Here is an 18,059-nt window from a genome sequence, read left to right as displayed (position 1 = left end):
GCATGGGGCAGGTGCTGAATGTCTGAGGAGCTTAATTTCCCCTCCCTCTTGCCTTCTTCCTGGGGTGAGGGCTCAGTTGCTCTGAAGCTCATGACCAGGCTTAATAGTCAGTTGAGCTATAGGCCTGCAGATCGAGTATCCCTTTAAGTTTGTTTTTAAAATATTAAATTTACCAAGAAACAGTAAATATTTAAAATTTTTGTTGGGTTTTGCTCCTTTACTGATTTCTACTAGATTTTTTGGCTCCTTTTAAGGGTATAATTTATATGCCAGGAGTGGTTTCTCATGCCTGTAATCCTAGCACTTTGGGAGACTGAGGCAAGAGGATCGCTTACAGCCAGGAATTCAGCCCCAGCCTGAGCAATGTAGCAAGACCCTGTCTCTACAATTAAAAAAAAAAAAAAACAGAAGGAAAAAAGGTATAGTTTGTGTTCAGTAACATTCACACCTTTTAATATGCAATTCTGAGTTTTAACAAATGCATAGTCATGGAACTACTACTGCAATCAGGACGTATAATAGTTCATAATCCCCTAAATTTCCATGTGTGTATTAGAGTTAATGCTCCCCACCTCCCTTCATCTGGCAACCACTGTCAGTTTTCTGTTCTTGCAGTGTCTCCTTTTCAAGACAGACACAGAAATAGAATCATGGCATATATACCTTTTAAGTTTGGCTAGCATCACACATTTGTAATTCATCCACATTGCTGTCTATGTTAATAGTTCATCTCTTTTTTATTGCTGAGTTTTCTGTTGTATGAATATGCTACAGTCTATTCACTCACCAACTGAATGACATTTGGATTTTTCCAATGCCTTCCTGGTATTCTATTTCCCTCCACTAGTCTATGGGAAGCTTTCTAGAGAATCATTGTGATTCTAACCAGGTATATTTGGTGTTTTTTTTTTGAGGGCAAAGGTTTTTGGGCAGCATCCCCCAAGTCATCCTGTATAATTGTGTACTGAGTGGTCCTTTATGGTGATGAGATGGTAGTGGTGGTGTCGCCGTGCCCAAGTCTGATTGACAGCTAACCATTCAGCCATCCTTGGTTATTCTCTCCTCTCTCTGGTGAACAACATACCTTCTTTGATGTTGATGCCAATTAGATATGTTATAAGGACTTCTCTGAAAACTCAGAACCCAAACATAACCATCCCCATATGCTGTTTCTACTTCAAAAACAGTTGGAGGATTGTAAGACAGAATTTCTTCCCATTAGCAGTGGGGGCCAAGAAGGAAGGGGAAGAAAGAACCAGTTGCCCAGGGCCTTTGACTGTGAAAGAGGACACCTGAAGGTGAAGGACCCATGACATTGTTAATTGTGATTATTTAGCTGATGGAAACAAAATTCCATAAACATTCTGTAAGAGCAAAGCCTGGTGTAGAGATTCATTCTGCCTCTTTAGGTGTTGGTCTCCCAGTGACTGTAAAACCACCCAAGGGTGGCATTGAAGACACTCTGCTTTTGCCCTTGACTTATGTGCCCTTGAGCATTGTACGTCCTTGGGCTAATCGCTTGCCTTCAGATCCTCTGCTCTAGGTTGAGGGGCTTGGAGGAGATGGGCCTCTTGGCTCTCTGACACTGATTCCTTCCTCTCAGGCCCAATAGTCTTTGCGGCCTGCTGGGTCTGCAAGTCTAGAAACAGCAACTCCATGCCACGGTAACGTTTCTGCTTCCATTGTTACTCACCGGACTTACACGGATGACCATGCGCTGTACAGGGAATGCCAGGGCTGGCCACGCTGGCTCCAGCAGAGCACAAAATAGAGCTTGCTCCTGCTGAGGTGAGGTCCGTTCCTGGAATTAGATGCTCTCTGCATCTAGGTCTGTCGGGAAGGTGAGCTGGCAAAAGATCCCTAAAGCCTTTAAACATCACTTAAATAGGTGTGTGTGCAAAATTGTCTTCCATTAACAAATATGTCAAAACACAAGCCTAATGTTTTCTTTGGACAGTTTCCAAACACTGAGCTTCTTTCTGAACTGTTACTGGCCAGATTATTGGGACTATTCCCAGGTGTTTATTTCACATCCTCCTCTTTTTGCAAGTGACATTTAAAATACTTCTTCGAAGCACACACGTTAAGCCAGGAGAAAATCCTAGGATGGGAAGCAATCTTATGGCTGAGACCTTGTCTGCGAACAATTGTTTGCTGACCAAAATGCCGAAGTCATTAATCCTCCTTTCTACTGACTTTGAAATGGAAAATTAAATTTCAGAAACCTTTTGATTGCACACATGCATCCCACGATATTTCATACACCAATACACATATAGGTAGTTTGAATTCTGTGCACCAAGCCACTTCCATTGACACTGATACTAATGTACTGTGAGAGAGCAGCATACTTTAAACACTTGCTGATGTGAATCAGACTTGAGAGAACTTGAGTGTGCGTAAGCACCTTGATGTCTTACCCATTTGGAAGCTTATTGTTACAGTGCGTTTTCTTTTCTTTCTTTCTTTCTTTTTTTTTTTTTTTGAGACAAAATTTCTCTCTTGTTGCCCAGGCTGGAGTGCAATGGTGACGTCTCAGCTCACTGCAACCTCCACCTCCTGGGTTCAAGTGATTCTCCTGCCTCAGCCTCCCGAGTAGCTGGGATTAAAGGTGCACATCACCACTCCCAGCTAATTGTTGTATTTTTAGCAGAGATGGGGTTTCGCCATGTTGGCCAGGCTGGTCTCGAGCTCCTGACCTCAGGTGATCCACCCGCCTCAGCCTCCCAAAGTGCTAGGATTACAGGCGTGAGCCACCACGCCCGGCCTACCGTGCCTTTTCTAATCCCTCTTCCTGGAATGCTCTTGCTCCAGAGAGCCACAAAGCTAACTTTCATCTTCTGCAGCATTTGTTCAGATGTCACTTTCTCAGTGAAGCCAAACTGACCTCCCTATAAAAATCACCTCCAACTCCTGAGCTCAGGCCTGGGCAACATGGTGAAACCCCATGTCTACTAAAAATACAAAAAAACTAGCCGGGTGTGGCGGTGTGCACCTGTACTCCCAGCTACTCGGGAGGCTGAGGCAGGAGAATTTCTTGAACCCAGGAGGCGGAGGTTGCAGTGAACCAAGATCGCGCCACTGCACTCCAGCCTGGGTGACAGAGCAAGACTCCGTCTCAACAAAAAAAAAAAAAAAAAAAAATCACCTCCAACCTCACACCATACCCCATTTTCTGCCGCACTATATACCCTGGTATATGACCTTCCAGGGACATTCGACTGGTAAGGGAAGAATGCTTCAAGGGAGCCATGTATATGACTCCAGTAAACACACTGTGTATGTTCACCTCCCAGGTGCTGGCAGGCCACTGAGCATGCAGACAGCCACCCCAAGGGAAGAATCAGGGGAGAAGGGGCACAAGACCCCAGAAGTATGACAACATGTAAAACCCCAAGTCAAAATGTTAAACTGCGTACTTGATCTCTCAAGTCGCCTCCTGGGCCCTCTTCCAAGTGTACTTTACTTCCTTTCATTTCTGCTCTAGCGCTTTTTAATAAGCTTTCACTCCTGCTCTAAAACTTGCCTCAGTCTCTTCTGCCTTAGGACCCCTTGGTCGAATTCTTTCTTTTGAGGAGAAAAGAATTGAGGTTGCTGCAGACCCATACAGATTCGCTGCCAGTAACACTAGTACCTAGTAGTTTCTAAGGTATTTCTAACGTAATCTTACTAATTTATCTTTTAAATTAAAAATTAAGGGTATCATTTATTCTGTGACTCTTTGAGGAGATTTGGTGTCTGTTTTATCCTGAGCGTCTACAACAGTGCCTGACACATAGTAGATGCTCAGTGAAAAGTTATGGAGTGTATACCACATGCTCTGGGGGATGCATGGCACAGTCTTTGGATTATCAGTTTGTGTTTATTTCTTGGCTGCAAAGGTGGAGGGAAGGCCCAGGTTGCACAGGAGGGGACAGAGCTTTAACAGTACGTGGAATGCAGTGGACATGCCTTTATCTGCAAGGACCCTTGACTGCATTGAGGCTGCCTGGAGCAAAGAAGCCACCAGACCCAAGGGGCTCAGGCTAGGCTGGGAGAATGCCAGGAGGCGAGTCCCTGTCACCTGCCCCTAGAGCAGGTCAGACCTGTTCTGTTGTTCTGTGGTCATCTGCTCTAAATTTCCTCCTACTCACCTCTGGGCCTTTAAAAAATTTGGGATTCATAAGAATGCTTGGTGCAGAGGAGGAGCTGATGCCTCCCTAACTTCCCTAATGCCGCCCGCCCAAGCGTCTCAGAACCCCTGCTTCCTCATTAAGATAATGAGAACTTCCTTAGATATCTGTGCAGACGAAATGAGAGAATGTGCCTAAGTCCTCAACGCAGTCCTGTTTTTATTATTTAGGCTTTCCCCTTCTGGGATTTGGAATGGAAAAAGCACAGCCTAATCTTGCCCCTCTCTTTTCCCCAGTGAGAACTTATATGGTTCCCATTATGTTCTATTGTTATTATTCCGCTCACGGTAACTTAGAATATTTTCCAGAATGTGAGGAATAAGCTGACCCTGAGCCTGCCACTTTGATTTGGTCGTCAGAAGTCCTGGGGAAGCAGTTGAGAGATCTTGTAACTTTTAGTATTAATCTCGAAGACACTGCCTAACCAACACAGGCTGTATTACCAGTTCCTACATCTAGCCCTCTGTAGGGTAGCTTGATTTTAAATGTGCAAGTTAATTTCAAGTCTGTTTTGTAAGGGGAATTTATATTAAGCACATTAACAACCTCAGTGTCTCCAAGGGTCAAATCTTAAGTCTACTTTCCTTAACCCGTTTTGAAATTGGAAGAGGAAGTTAATATGCAGTCCCATGCACTCCCTTTTAGATTTAATAATGGATGAAAAGTTCTTTTATCCACTGTACTTCTTCAGAAATTTCAGAATAATTTCTTTCTGTTTGAGGAATATGAAGTTGGTTCTTTAAAAAGAGAGACATGCTATTTAATTTTTAAACCCCACCATCTAGGGAATTCTGACATTATGGGACAGACTGAGCCGATTTCCCTTTGTGACATAGGAGTTTCATGTGCTGGAGCCACATGAGGGATGCACAGAGGGGAGCCTCCTTGTCGCAGGTGGGAACAAACATCCAAAGAAACCCCCAAGGGCCCTTTGAAGGTCATCCTCACTGGAACAAAGGTAGTCATTGGGGCCAGACCAGTGACCTCTCCATATTCATGCAGGTCTCTTCTTCAAAGGAGATTTTAAGTAACTTCCTTTCCCAGGGGGATGGAGCAGCTGTGAGTCGAGCATTAGCATCAGGCCTTTTAAAAACAGAGACCAGTGAATTTAGGAAATGCTTACCCTTTGGATAGTCAAGTGGAAGCATGGATATATTTTAAAGTATCTATCTAATTCCTTCTCTGGAGTGAGAAGGGGCTAGGGGGAGAGATCTAGGTCAAAAATATTATTTAAGGATAAAATGCTCTGATCATTGCATTGTTGCACGCAGTGGGCTCAGCGAGCTTTTCGTTTCCACTGCAGTGTGGGTCATAGCTTGTGCGTGAGTCCCCTCTGACTAGAGGGCTGGTCTATCCATACCCGATGTTCACTGCCAGTAGCTGGCTGGAGTTCATTACTGGTGCCACCAGCCTCCGGCCTGGTCATTCAAAGAAGAAACAATATTTGAAAATGGACGTGATTTTTCCCTTGGGGCTTTCCTGTGTTTTCTTCATAGAGTATACTTTGTAATTTGGGGAACCAGAATAAATAGAAAGAAGAATAGTTAGGACAGTGAGTCCATCTGAAGCCTTTGTAGGTGGTGAAGGGAGAAGTTGGGGGTAAGAGGGCATTCACTGCACAGCAAAGACTGGCGTGTCTCAGACTGGTGCAAACCTGTGCTGCAATATTGACCTGAGGATGAGTAGAAAAAGGCAGAGGAGCTGTCACTTCAGTGTAATGCTGAGAAAAAACAGTCCTCTCCCCAGTGTAGGGCATTGAACTGTCACAACCAGAATTATGCCCAGGATTTCATACAGGTGCTGTCTATTGTACATAGCTTAAAAAGCTGGTTGCCTGAAAGTTCAACTATTGTGTCTTATTGTTTCCTGTGAACATAAAGGAATGTCCACAGAATATTAGAGAATATTGGAATGCAGGAAGAGAGGCAAGTCTGAGAGGTGGGGATGAGTTCAGAGAAATCCCCAAGGGCCTCCTTATTGTGCAGTAGTTTTCCCTCCATGTGCCCCCTGGGCTGATATTAATGTATTCTAGGAAATGCTTAATGCTTATGGGCCTGACTCTTGGTTTTGCCTTTTAAGAGGCATCATCATTACTAACAAACACGTTCCTGAACAGGCCTTAGTGCTAAGCTAGGCTCGATCTCTTCTTTCTGGCCAAATTGGCATTAATGCCACTCTTTGATTTCCTCATGTTGGCAATCACACAGTGCCATGATTAACTGGTGCCACACATTGCCAAGGCCCTATGGTTTACTTCAAGGGTTAGTAAACTGTAACTCTAAGGCCAAATCTGGCCCACTGTGTTTTTATAGAGTCCTTCTGCTAAGAATTGTTTTTACATTTTTAAATGATTGGAAAAGATTTTTAAAAAGAGCAATATTTTGTGCCACGTGAAAATGATATGAGATTCAGATTTTAGTATTCATAAATAAAGTTTTACTGGAACACACCCATGCCCATTTGTTTGGTCTCTGGTTGCTTTTGCACAGCAATGGCAGAGTTGAGTCATGGTGACAGAGACCATGTGGCCCTCAAACCTGAGAATATTTATCCTCTAACCTTTTGCAGAAAGTTTGCTGACCCCTGGTTTATATCATTAGGGTAGGCATGTTGTGCCTTTATCCTATGTTTTTTAAGAAAATTCTAAAACCTAAAATGTATTCATTTCATGTATATTATAATGTAACAATTCTTATTTTGATAGCATTTTTATACCCCCTATGCAAAACTGAAAATGCTAGACAATGAAAGAAATGTGTAAACTGTTGAATACATGGAGCCAGGCATTCATAATAGTGCTTTGAGAGAAGAAAAAGCCTCATGTCTCCTCTTCTAACCTCTCCCTCTTTTCTTCCAACATTTTATTGCGAAAATTTTTAAATATACAGAGAAGTTGGTAGAACTGTACAGGGAACACCAATTTGCCCTCCACCCAGAGTCTGTAATTACTAACATTTTGCCACATTTCCTTTATCGCCTCTCTGTACAATCATCTGTCCATCTCAGTTTTGATGTATTTCAGAATAAGTTGCAGATGTTAGTACATTTCAACAATAGGTTGCTTTTATTTCCACTGTTAATTAGGCATAGTCTGAAGGGTGTGGAATATTTTCATTTCCTGAATGGAATAAAAGGTGGGAGTTAAAAGCAGATGGGAACAAGCAGAATGATATAATGTAATTAAGGCCTGGCTTAAAAAAATATGTGTGCCTGTATATGCACACACACACACATTGTAAATTTTGTGTACATGCACATAAAATATATATACACATGCGTGTGTGTGGATATGTATGCATATCTATATGTAAAAATAAAAGAATGAAATTGTCCATAAAGTAATGCAGTCTTTGAGAAACTGTTGGGAGAACTACATTTACCAGTGCTTAGGCACCAGACCAGTATTGTGAAAGTAAAGATGCTGAAGTCTTTGACACCTTTAACTTTTGCAACACATTTATGTTCTCTCAGACCGCATCCAGGGGCAGGAGAAGGAGTGTTCATGTGTTCACAGGCAGCACCAGCCAGGTGCACAGGTCCAAGACCTCAGGCCAACTCAGGCTGGAAGGCACCTGCTCCTGTGGGGTGCTAGCCACCACTGGGGAGCAGAGATGAGCAGAGAAGGCTCCTGGAGCTTTGAAAGACGTAGGCAACCTGCTACCTGAAGGACCAGTGAGGAACCTTTTGACAGTCAAAGAAATTTTTTATGATAGGAACAATTTCTAATTGGTCCATGTGTCCACTCCTTTTCTTTTCCTGCTCTGCCCTGCCCTGCCCTTTTTGAGATGGAGTCTCACTCTGTCACCCAGGCTGGAGTGCAGTGGCGTGATCTGGGCTCACTGCAACCTCTGCCTCTCTGGCTTAAGCGATTCTCCTGCCTCAGCCTTCCAAATATCTGGGATTACAGGCATATGCCTCCACGCCCGGCTAATTTTTGTATTTTGAGTTGAGACGGGGTTTCGCCATGTTGGCCAGGCTGGTCTCAAACCCCTGACCTCAGGTGATCCGCCCACCATGGCCTCCCAGAGTGCTAGGATTACAGGTATGAGCCACTGCACCTGGCCGAGTCCACTCATTTTCTAACAGCAGTTCTCAGGTTCCTGTCCTTTAGGCCCGTTTAATTATACATTTGCATAATGCTTTGCAATTTTAAAAACACTTTTCTTAGACTGTGATCCTGTGGGAATTATTATTCCAATTTCTTGCGATTCTTTTTTTTTAATTTTGCAAGCTGCCATGAATTCTTAGGAAAAAATGCATGGTAAACATTAGGCATACTTTTCAATATATGTGCAATGTGCGATATGCCACACATATGGCCAAAATGCAGTTGGCTCATTTTGACAGTTTTTTTTTTTTTTTTCAAACGCTGCCATGCTGTTCCAATTGGTTTGACTTGACAATTTTGAAATTGACAATTTCTGCCTCTCCCAATCATTGCTCTCAAGGGCAGGGGTACCACACTGGACATTTCATTGGATCTTCGAAGGCCCTACATACAATGCTGATTCCTAGGCAGATACTTCATAGATGTTTACTTTCCATTGAGTTTATTTTGAGTTATTAGTAGGATGCCTTAGTTGGGATTCCATTTCCAACCTGAGGATCAGCAAAAATCATTTTATGCATCTGCAGTGTTCTTGTTAGGTAAGCGCTGTCGGGACAGGTAGAGTGAATGGTTTAAATGCTTTCCTGTTAGATACCCTTATTTTTAAAGTGTGAGCTGTCCTTTCTTGATTTCTTTTCTTTTTTTTTTTTTTGATATGGAGTCTCGCTCTGTCACCCAGACTGGAGTGTAGTGGCGCGATCTGGGCTCACTGCAACCTCCGCCTCCCAGGTTCAAGCAATTCTCCTGCCTCAGCCTCCCAAGTAGCTGTGATTATAGGCACGTGCCACCACGCCTGGCTAATTTTTGTATTTTTAGTAGAGACGGGGTTTTGCCATGTTGGCCAGGCTGGTCTCGAACTCCTGACCTCAGGTGATCTGCCTGCCTGGGCCTCCTAAAGTGCTGGGATTACAGGGATGAGCCACTGTGTCCGATTCTTGATTTATTTTCTGTAATTGATTTGATGTGTGCAAATGTGTTTATCAATAGGAAGAGCACTTTCTGGAAAGCGTTATTCAGAAGATTAAAGGAGAAATCCTCACCATCAGTTCTTAGTTTCTTGAAGCCCGTGGTGGAAATGGATACACAGATAACACAGAGACCATCCATTTTTCTGTTTTCTGTGTGTTTCTAGCCCCAGGCAAATCCTGCCAAGCTCTGTCTATTTTAATGGCCCCTGTTTCTGGTGTCACCTCTGGCTTGAGAACTGCATTTCCATTAGCCCCCCTTTCGTTCTCTTTAAGGATGGGGGGATTACTGTTCTCCAGGCATCATCAAGCAGAAAATCAGCACAGAGATGCTTATGAGCATGCTCTATCACACTAGTGTTTTTTAGATTTATTTTAGTGTTTAATTCTAGTATTTTATGGGAAACTAATCTGTCTTTTGATATTGAATTACATAAAAATTATAAGCCCTGCTAAGCTTTGAGTGTGATTAAAAAACAGCTGAACATTTGAAACTTGGTCTGTATGGGATCCTAATTTGGGGTTCTCATGTGTGAAGGTCTCCTTTGATATCAAATATATAATGTTCCTTTAATGTAATACTGTCTATAAATGTGATTTTTTTTTCTCCAAGAAAGTTTAGTCTCTGCCCTACTTAACCTAAATATATAGCCCACCAGTATTTTATTTCTCTTTATCATAGGAACATAATTCAAGATATCTTAGATTATGGCGATTCATAAACTTTCTAAATAAATTCTTTGCAAAATCATTAAATAAATATATATTATTTTAAATAAAGTAGGCAATGGTATAGTAATATCCTTCCCCCAAGACACAGAGTTAAGGCAACTTAATATGTTTGTATGTAAGAGGGGAAGAAAAGGTGACACAGATGTAAACCGGAAGGCCCATGGTGCTTATCTTTGGGCAGAGGATTACATCTGGGTGCTTTTTATTTTCCATTTGCTCATCGGTTTTCTGAAATTTCCACAGCAGACTGTTACCTTGGTAGTGAGAAACAGAATGATACTTGATTTTTCAAAGAGGGTCATTTATACCTGTCCCCAGCCTCTTCCGCCTCCCAAGTGAAGTGGGGCTTGCCAGCTGATTCATTTATGTTCTTTCTTGTTTTCTAGGTTAGTATATTGCTCAAAACAGCCCTTGCATGCTCTAGGAGCTCAGGAGCAGTTTGGTGTCCCCAAAGCAGCCCCTTCCCTAAAGCTACAGCCTCTGGGTTAAGGACATGTAGCAGAGGTACTAGTGTGAGATGTCTGGGTTTTCTGGTTTGTTCTTGGACCCACAAAGCGCAGAGAGCTCCCAAACATGTTCTCAGGATGGGCGAGGGTAGAAGGTGTAAGTCTTGGTGCCTATCTGCAAGTGAAGGTGTTTTTAAGACACCGTGTGCGTGAGCATGTGACCTGTGTGGTTTATGATGCTGACTTTTTCCTCTGGGGAAATGCAAAATACTTAAAGCTCTTATCTGTCTGTACTGATTTTGAAAGCCAAGAGCCTAAGATTTTGACAATTAGTTAAAAAAAAAAATCTGCAAGTCATGTGGGAATTGTAAAAATCTTTTGGGGAATAATAATTTTAACTTAACCAATAAATAACACAATAAAAATTAAAGCACTTAAAATACTGATTTAAGTGCTTTATTTGTTATTGCATAAATAAATAAATCAGGGAGTTGATTTACCCCACCACCCCTACCCATGTCAGACTCAAATTTTACTAGGATTATCTTGTTTCTTTTGCGTATTTATAGCTACTTTTCCTATGTTATTTGCCTTTAGGGCAAATTATATTCTCTTTGAGAATATTTTATTCTTATTTAAATTCTTTGTTGTCTTGAATAGGCACAGTAACAATAAATTTATTCAAAATTCAACAATGGGGAAGAACTTTAATTAACCTGATTATTTTATATTTTTCTAGTGGAGTAGTGGTGTTAGTTCTACCATCAGAGCAGTAATAGTTGTTTTAGATTAAATTTTACCTTGAAAAAGTTGATATTGGAGACATGAGGTTTTCTTCTTTTTTTTTTCTTGAGATGGAGTCTCACACAGTCGCCCAGTCTGGAGTGCAATGGCCTGACCTTGGCTCACTGCAGCTCTGCCTCCTGGGTTCAAGCGATTCTCCTTCCTCAGCCTCCCAAGTAGCTGGGATTACAGGCGCCTGCCACCACGCCTGGCTAATTTTTTGTATTTTTAGTAGAGCCAGGGTTTCACTTTGTTGGCCAGGCTTGTCTCGAACTCCTGCCCTCGTTATCCTCCTGCCTTGGCCTCCCAAAGTGCTGGGATTACAGGCGTGAGCCACCGCATCCAGCCCCTATGAGGTTTTCATGTGTTTTGGAGGCCCTCTGTAGTGCATCAGTATCCCCCATCACATAGTGTGTATGCAGTCAGCCAGCTCTGCTTGATGGGCTGGGTGTATGGGGAGATGTTTCTGGGTATGGTGTGGGGTTTTGTGTGTGGTGTGTTGTGAATGTGGTATGTGTATGTATACTTGTGTATTTTGTATGTGTAGTTTGGATGGGATGTGCATGTGTGTGGTATGTGACATACATGGTGTATGTGGAATATGGTGTGCATGTCTGGAGTATCTGGCATGTGTGTAGATGTGTAGTGTGTGCGGCATACATGGTAAGTGTAGATATATGTATGTGGCATATATGATATGATCTGTGTATGCGCATTAGTGTGTCTGCAGGAGCATTGGAGAATGCCAGCGAGGATGCATTTCTTATCATCTGTTCTTAATGGAGAAGGATTTCTGGAAGCAGCAGATGGTGTGAAGTGTGCAGCTGTGAAGTTAGAAGAAAATCTTGGTAAGGACCAGATTGGTTCTGAGGCCCAGGAAGGAATATCCTCATAAAATCAAGCCCCTAAAGCTATAAACATCAGATAGCAGGGCCCGAGGCAAGCGGGGGTTTGAGAGGAGTCAGTGTGCTCTCATTTACAAAAGTAGTGGCTGCCAGCTTTTTATCCAAAATCCCTTAGGGATTACAGTTGTTTTACTGGCCCAAAATGCTTTGTAACTCAGCAGATGGCTTGAAGACTTCAGTATCTTCCCATTTTTACTTTAAGGTCAAAAGGATTCTAATTAAAGTTAAAGCTACAATCTCAATGCCATTGTTTAAATGAATTCACCAAGACAATAGTTGGAATCTTTTCAGAGGAAATTTAAGATGTTAATTTCCCACTGAAGTATAGTCTAATAATTGAGCCAAATAATGGCACTAAAGAATGACTTGGGGGTTTGCCCTCTTGGAGTCCATTTATTCTTAAAGAAAGTTTTTTCCCTTTAATTATCAAAGTAATAATGGCCATTGGAGGTGGGGAACTGGGAAGAAAAAAAATCACCAAAAATTCCACTCCCAAAGAAAATCATTGTAAATATTCAGTCATTTCCCAAGCATATCTGTAGATGTCCGAGTGTGTGTAGATGTCTATTTTGGTTTATTTTGCAGATCTGTGCTCATGTTATATACATAAAAGCTATATCCTTCCATTCGCCTTAAGATTCTATTATTTTTTCACTTTGAAAGGCCTTTAACTGAAGTCCACTGAAATCTTCAATAACACGGTTCATTTGTCTTTGAGACAGGTTGTTAGAACAAAAATTTGAACAGTTCTTTTAAAATACTGAAATAAGTGAGACCCAGTATTTATGGGAATGACTTTCTGCCCAGCTGTTTTCTTGTTGGCTGATTCCATAGGAATTGCCCGCATATGAAAAAGAAAATTGTAACAGATTAAAAAACAAAACCTCATCTGCTTGACATTAAATGTTACTTGTAACTTAAAAAATTAAATTACAAAACCATAATGAATTATTAAGCTTTATAAACTATTGGCTTTTAAAAAATTTATTGAGTTTTAAAAATTAAGTGTTTTTGTGTCATTGGCTGTGATGAATCTTTGTGTTTGTTAGACAGTAAGTTTATTTGGATGCTAAGAGATCTGCTAAACAGCCCCACTGGATTTTATATATTTAAAATATATCTTAAAATATTTTATTTACATTTAAACATATATAGTTTAAAATATAAAATTAAATTAAAACTAATTTAAGATTAATTTTATTGCTAACATACAAAGAGTTTTCATAAAAGCCTATATATATAAAAATATATGTACTACATATATTATGTATAAACATGGATGCTACATATATCTTATATACGTAGACTTTATGAAAACTCTTTGTATGTTAGCTTAAATTAAGTCTTCTGAAAGTGATAAGAATTGTATTATATTAAAGCAATTACTGAAGTTTAAGATGTACGGATGTGTAGTTTAAGACATGGGTTTTATGTGATTGTGAAAGCTAAGTACAGTAGTCCTCTCTTATCCTTGGTGTCGCTTTCTGAGCTTAAAGTTACCCACATTTAACCTCGATATGAAAATGTTAAATGGAAAATTCCAGAAATACACAATTTATAAGTTTTAAATTTCTCACTTTTTTTTTTTTTTTTTTTGGAGACAGAGTCTCGCTCTGTCACCCAGGCTGGGGTACAGTGGTACGATCTCGGCTCACTGCAACCTCTGCCTTCCGAGTTCAAGCGATTCTCCTGCCTCAGCCTCCCAAGTAGCTGGGATTACGGGTGCCTGCCACCACATCTGGCTAATTTTTGTGTTTTTAGTAGAGATGGGGTTTAACCATGTTGGCCAGGCTGGTCTTGAACTCCTGACATCAGGTGATCTGCCCACCTCGGTCTCCCAAAGTGCTGAGATTACAGGCATAAGCCACCGGGCCCGGCCAAATTTCACACCTTTCTGAGGAGAGCAATGAAATCTCCTGTTGTCTCGTGCCATCCGAGAGTAGAAGCATCCTTTGTCCAGCTATTCACGATGTCTGTCTACATTCGCTGACTGTCTGCACTCCCTGCCTGTTAGCCACTCAGGAGCCCTCTGCGTGTCAATAATTGTCATAGTCTAGTAGTGCTTGTGTTCAAGGAGCCCTTATTTTACTTCTTAATGGCCCCAAAGCCCAAGAGTAGTGATGCCGGCAATTCGGATGTGCCAAAAAGAAGCTGTCAAATGCTTCCTTTAAGTGAGAAGGTGGAAGTTCTCGACTTAAGGAAAGAAAAAAAATTATTTACTGAGGTTGCAAAGATATGTAGTAGAAGATATTTTGAGAGAGAGAGAGAGAGAGACCACATTCTCATGACTTTTATTACAGTATATTGTTATAATTGTTGTATTTATTGCTAATTATTGTTGTTAATCTCTTTTTTTTTTTTTTTTTTTTTTTTTGAGACAGAGTCTCGTTCTGTCATCCAGGCTGGAATACAGTGGCACCATCTCAGTTCACTGCAGCCTCCGCCTCCCGCGCCCAAGTGATTCTCCTGCCTCAACCCCTTGAGTAGCTGGGATTACAGGCATGTGCCACCATGCCTGGCTAATTTTTGTTATTTTTAGTAGAGATGGCGTTTTGCCATGTTGGCCAGGCTGGTCTCGAACTCCCAACCTCAGGTAATCCTCTCGCCTCAGCCTCCCAAAGTGCTGAGGTTACCAGCATGAGCCGCCGTGCCTGGCCTCTTGTTAATCTCTTACCATGTCTAATTTATAAATTAAACTTCATCACAGGTATGTATATATAGGAACAACCATAGTAGATACAGTGTTCAGTACTTTCCATGGTTTGAAGCATCCACTGGGGGTTTTGGAATGGATCCCCTGTGAGTAAAGGGGAACTACTAGGTAACCTTTTCCTGAAAGCTGTGAAATCAGTCTGCCAAGATAAATAATTATAACTGATAATAGGCTTATCAGTGTGACTACAGTAAATAATTCCATTATTATATACATCATACTACAACGTAGTTGCTCACTTACCTGTCTCTTAAGGGAACCTGCATCTAATTATCTTTTAACTTTTAGGGCTGACATATACTTGACCTATAATTTTTGAATTAGCAAACTCACACCAAACTGTTTTCTCTTTCCCCGAGTTCATTTGGACTGTGACATACACACCACAGAAATATGTTCTGAGTTTTTCTTACCAATCTAAGCCTCACACAGGAATGAAAGTAATTTGAAATAATTATCAGGAACATTCTTGTACTTTATCACATTTTTATGAAAATACTTCAGATTCCTCAAACAGTAATATTATTGATTCTGTACACATTATCAAAACCATTCTTAGAAAATACAAAATTGCAACATTCAATAGAACATCTTTTTAATAAAAATTGGATATTGGTTCCTACTTTTATTCCACTGGTGGGAAAGGCTTATGTGTTCCTATGTAGTTTATGTCCAAACCGAGTGTAAGTGGTTCTTCTGTCAGCACTTTAAAGAATGATGGAGGGCCTGGCATGGTGGCTCACACCTGTAACACCAGCACTTTGGGAGGCCAAGGCGGGCAGATCCCTTGAGACCAGGAGTTTGAGACCAGCCTCGCCAACATGACGAAACCCTGTCTCTACTGAAAATACAAAAAATTAGCTGGATGTGGTGGTGTGTGCCTGTAATCCCAGTTGTTCGGTAGGCTGAGGCATGAGAATTGCTTGAACCAGGGAGGCAAAGGTTGCGCTGAGTGGAGATGGTGCCGTTCCACTCCAGCTTGGGCAACAGAGCAAGACTCTGTCTCAAAAAAAAAAAAAAAAAAGATGGAGAAAGACTTTATAGGCTGTTGTAGTTTAGACTCTGTCCAACTAGAAGCATCTTGTGGCTTTCAGAAAAAAACACTCTAGTCAACCAATGGAGAAATGCAGAGGAGGAAATGTGAGACTTATTTTCAAACTGAAGACGACAATTAAGAAGAGGTAGAACTTCTCAAAGATACGTTTTCATGAACTACTATTTATGTATTATATAGCAACAGATATTATGGTGACTTGTACAGCCATTACCATTACCCAATGTGATGCATGTTTTCCTGTTCTGTGTCTATCACATGTCTATATAGGCCATGCCTATTTATGTTTTTCCTGTTTGTTTGGGTCTCAGATCAGTGAGTGCCTTTGTTCATCTTGAAAATGGTATTGATAGCAACACAGAATCAAAATACATTTTTCAAGAAATAGAAATCCTCAGATTGTTTTAGACCCTGAATTTAATGACAGCAGCAGGAATTATAAACCCTCGGTTCTGATGAGAAAAAGTCAGGGACTTATTTAGATAAAAATAGCTTACAGGGTTTTTCCTAAGGGTCAGCAAAGTTTCCTACTAATCTGTACCTTTAGGACTTCATAATGATTTAGCTCAATTTAATCCCAGATTAGCAGTGAAAGATTAATACTGAGTTTTCTAAGGTGGGAAATTCCGTATGAACAATAATAGGTAACATTTCCTGAGTACTGAAGACAGGTCAGACAGTGTCAGTGTTTAGCATTGCTTCTTATAGATCATCTCTGAATCATCACAACATCCCTAAGAGGCTGATGCCATCATGCCCATTTTACAGATGAGGAAATTGAGGGATTTGCTGACAGTGACACAGAGTAAGGAATAAAGTCATGCTGTGAGCCAGGCATCCCTGACCCTGTGGTCAGCATTTCAGTGTGACACTGTAACCAGCATGCACATCATTCCTTACCTTACCAGAGCTGTCCTGTGCCATAGGGATTCTGGCTCGCTTTTCCTATGTATGGTCTCTGCTTTGTAAGAGAAATCAGTATTTACCAAGTACCTATGGTACTGGTTGGCTTACACTCAGTGACTTACGGAAGGCTCACCAAACCCTCTGAGGTAGGAAAGATCATTCCCATTTTAAGGATGAAGAAGCTGTGGCTGAGTGGCTCAGTTACCTAAAGACAAACGGCCAGTGAGAAGGGGAAACTCAAGTCTGTCTGAGTCCGAGATTAATGCCTTTGCCATTGCCCAGATCTGTCTGGCTTTGGAGTCAATATGGAACCCCTCACTGGGCCTTCAGCAATGGGATGCCCACATGCATGCCTCACACTCCCCTGGACAGAGTTCATGGACATGCATGAAATGGCATCACGATCATAAATAGATGTTCTGGTAACTTGGCTCATAGGTAGCATGTCTTTTTACCATTAATTAGCGTACTATAGACTGCATGGGTGACATTAGAAAACAAATTTTTATTGCTTTTGCAATGAAGTTTGTGGACATTTTATAAGAATTATTTTAATAAGTAGGGATTTAAAATATGGGACATGTTGTATAGAGCAAGTTAGAGAATGTTAAAATAAAAGAACATATAAAAATGCTACTTAAAGTTTCACATTTATGTGCAAAACAACATGTAATTCTTGGTCGGGGCTGTGATAGTTCTGCTTAAGAATGTCTAAAACAGATGATCTGATAAGAAAATTGCTCTTACCACAGTAGAGGAGAAAAGGCAAGAAGGAGACCTTCACACAAAAACAAAATTATAATAGCCTCCTTAATGGGCCTATGTCTGAGTTTCAGTGCTTATCACTTACAAATGAACACTTTTCATACACATAATTTCCATTGCCTAATAATAGTTGAATATGACTATGAATCATTTTGAGTGCAGTTTCTTTAAAATACATTGTTAATAAATGTTCTCTGAAGAGGTAGATAGGTGGATTCTTATGTAGTTAGTAAAAACAACACAATCAGCCAAAATGACTCAGGATTATTTTTTCATTTCATGGAACCTTCTGCAAATTAATCATTTGTCCTGAGGTTTTTCTAAATAATTGCTTTATTAAGCATTGCATTGTTTGGCAATACAGTTTGTGAGCTGGATAAGGTAATAAAAACTTGGGAAAAATGTAAAAGACTCACTTTTTAAATATCTACATTAAATGCATTATCTTTGCTATGTTTGAGTGATCTCTTATGGTTCTGTAAGATGGACCATTTTGTTGCATCCTCAAAA

The 18,059-nt window shown here is 40.8% G+C and overlaps 1 protein-coding gene across 2 annotated transcripts in view; it reads left to right on the top strand.

The window, feature by feature from the left end:
- The window catches only part of DAPK1 (death associated protein kinase 1), a 205,942-nt gene that overhangs the window by 26,765 nt on the left and 161,118 nt on the right, over positions 1 to 18,059 (top strand). The window lies entirely within an intron of this gene.

Source organism: Pan paniscus, chromosome 11 (assembly GCF_029289425.2).
Source record: "Pan paniscus chromosome 11, NHGRI_mPanPan1-v2.0_pri, whole genome shotgun sequence".
Taxonomy (NCBI): Eukaryota; Metazoa; Chordata; class Mammalia; order Primates; family Hominidae; genus Pan; species Pan paniscus.
This window is presented reverse-complemented; position numbering and strand designations above follow the sequence as displayed.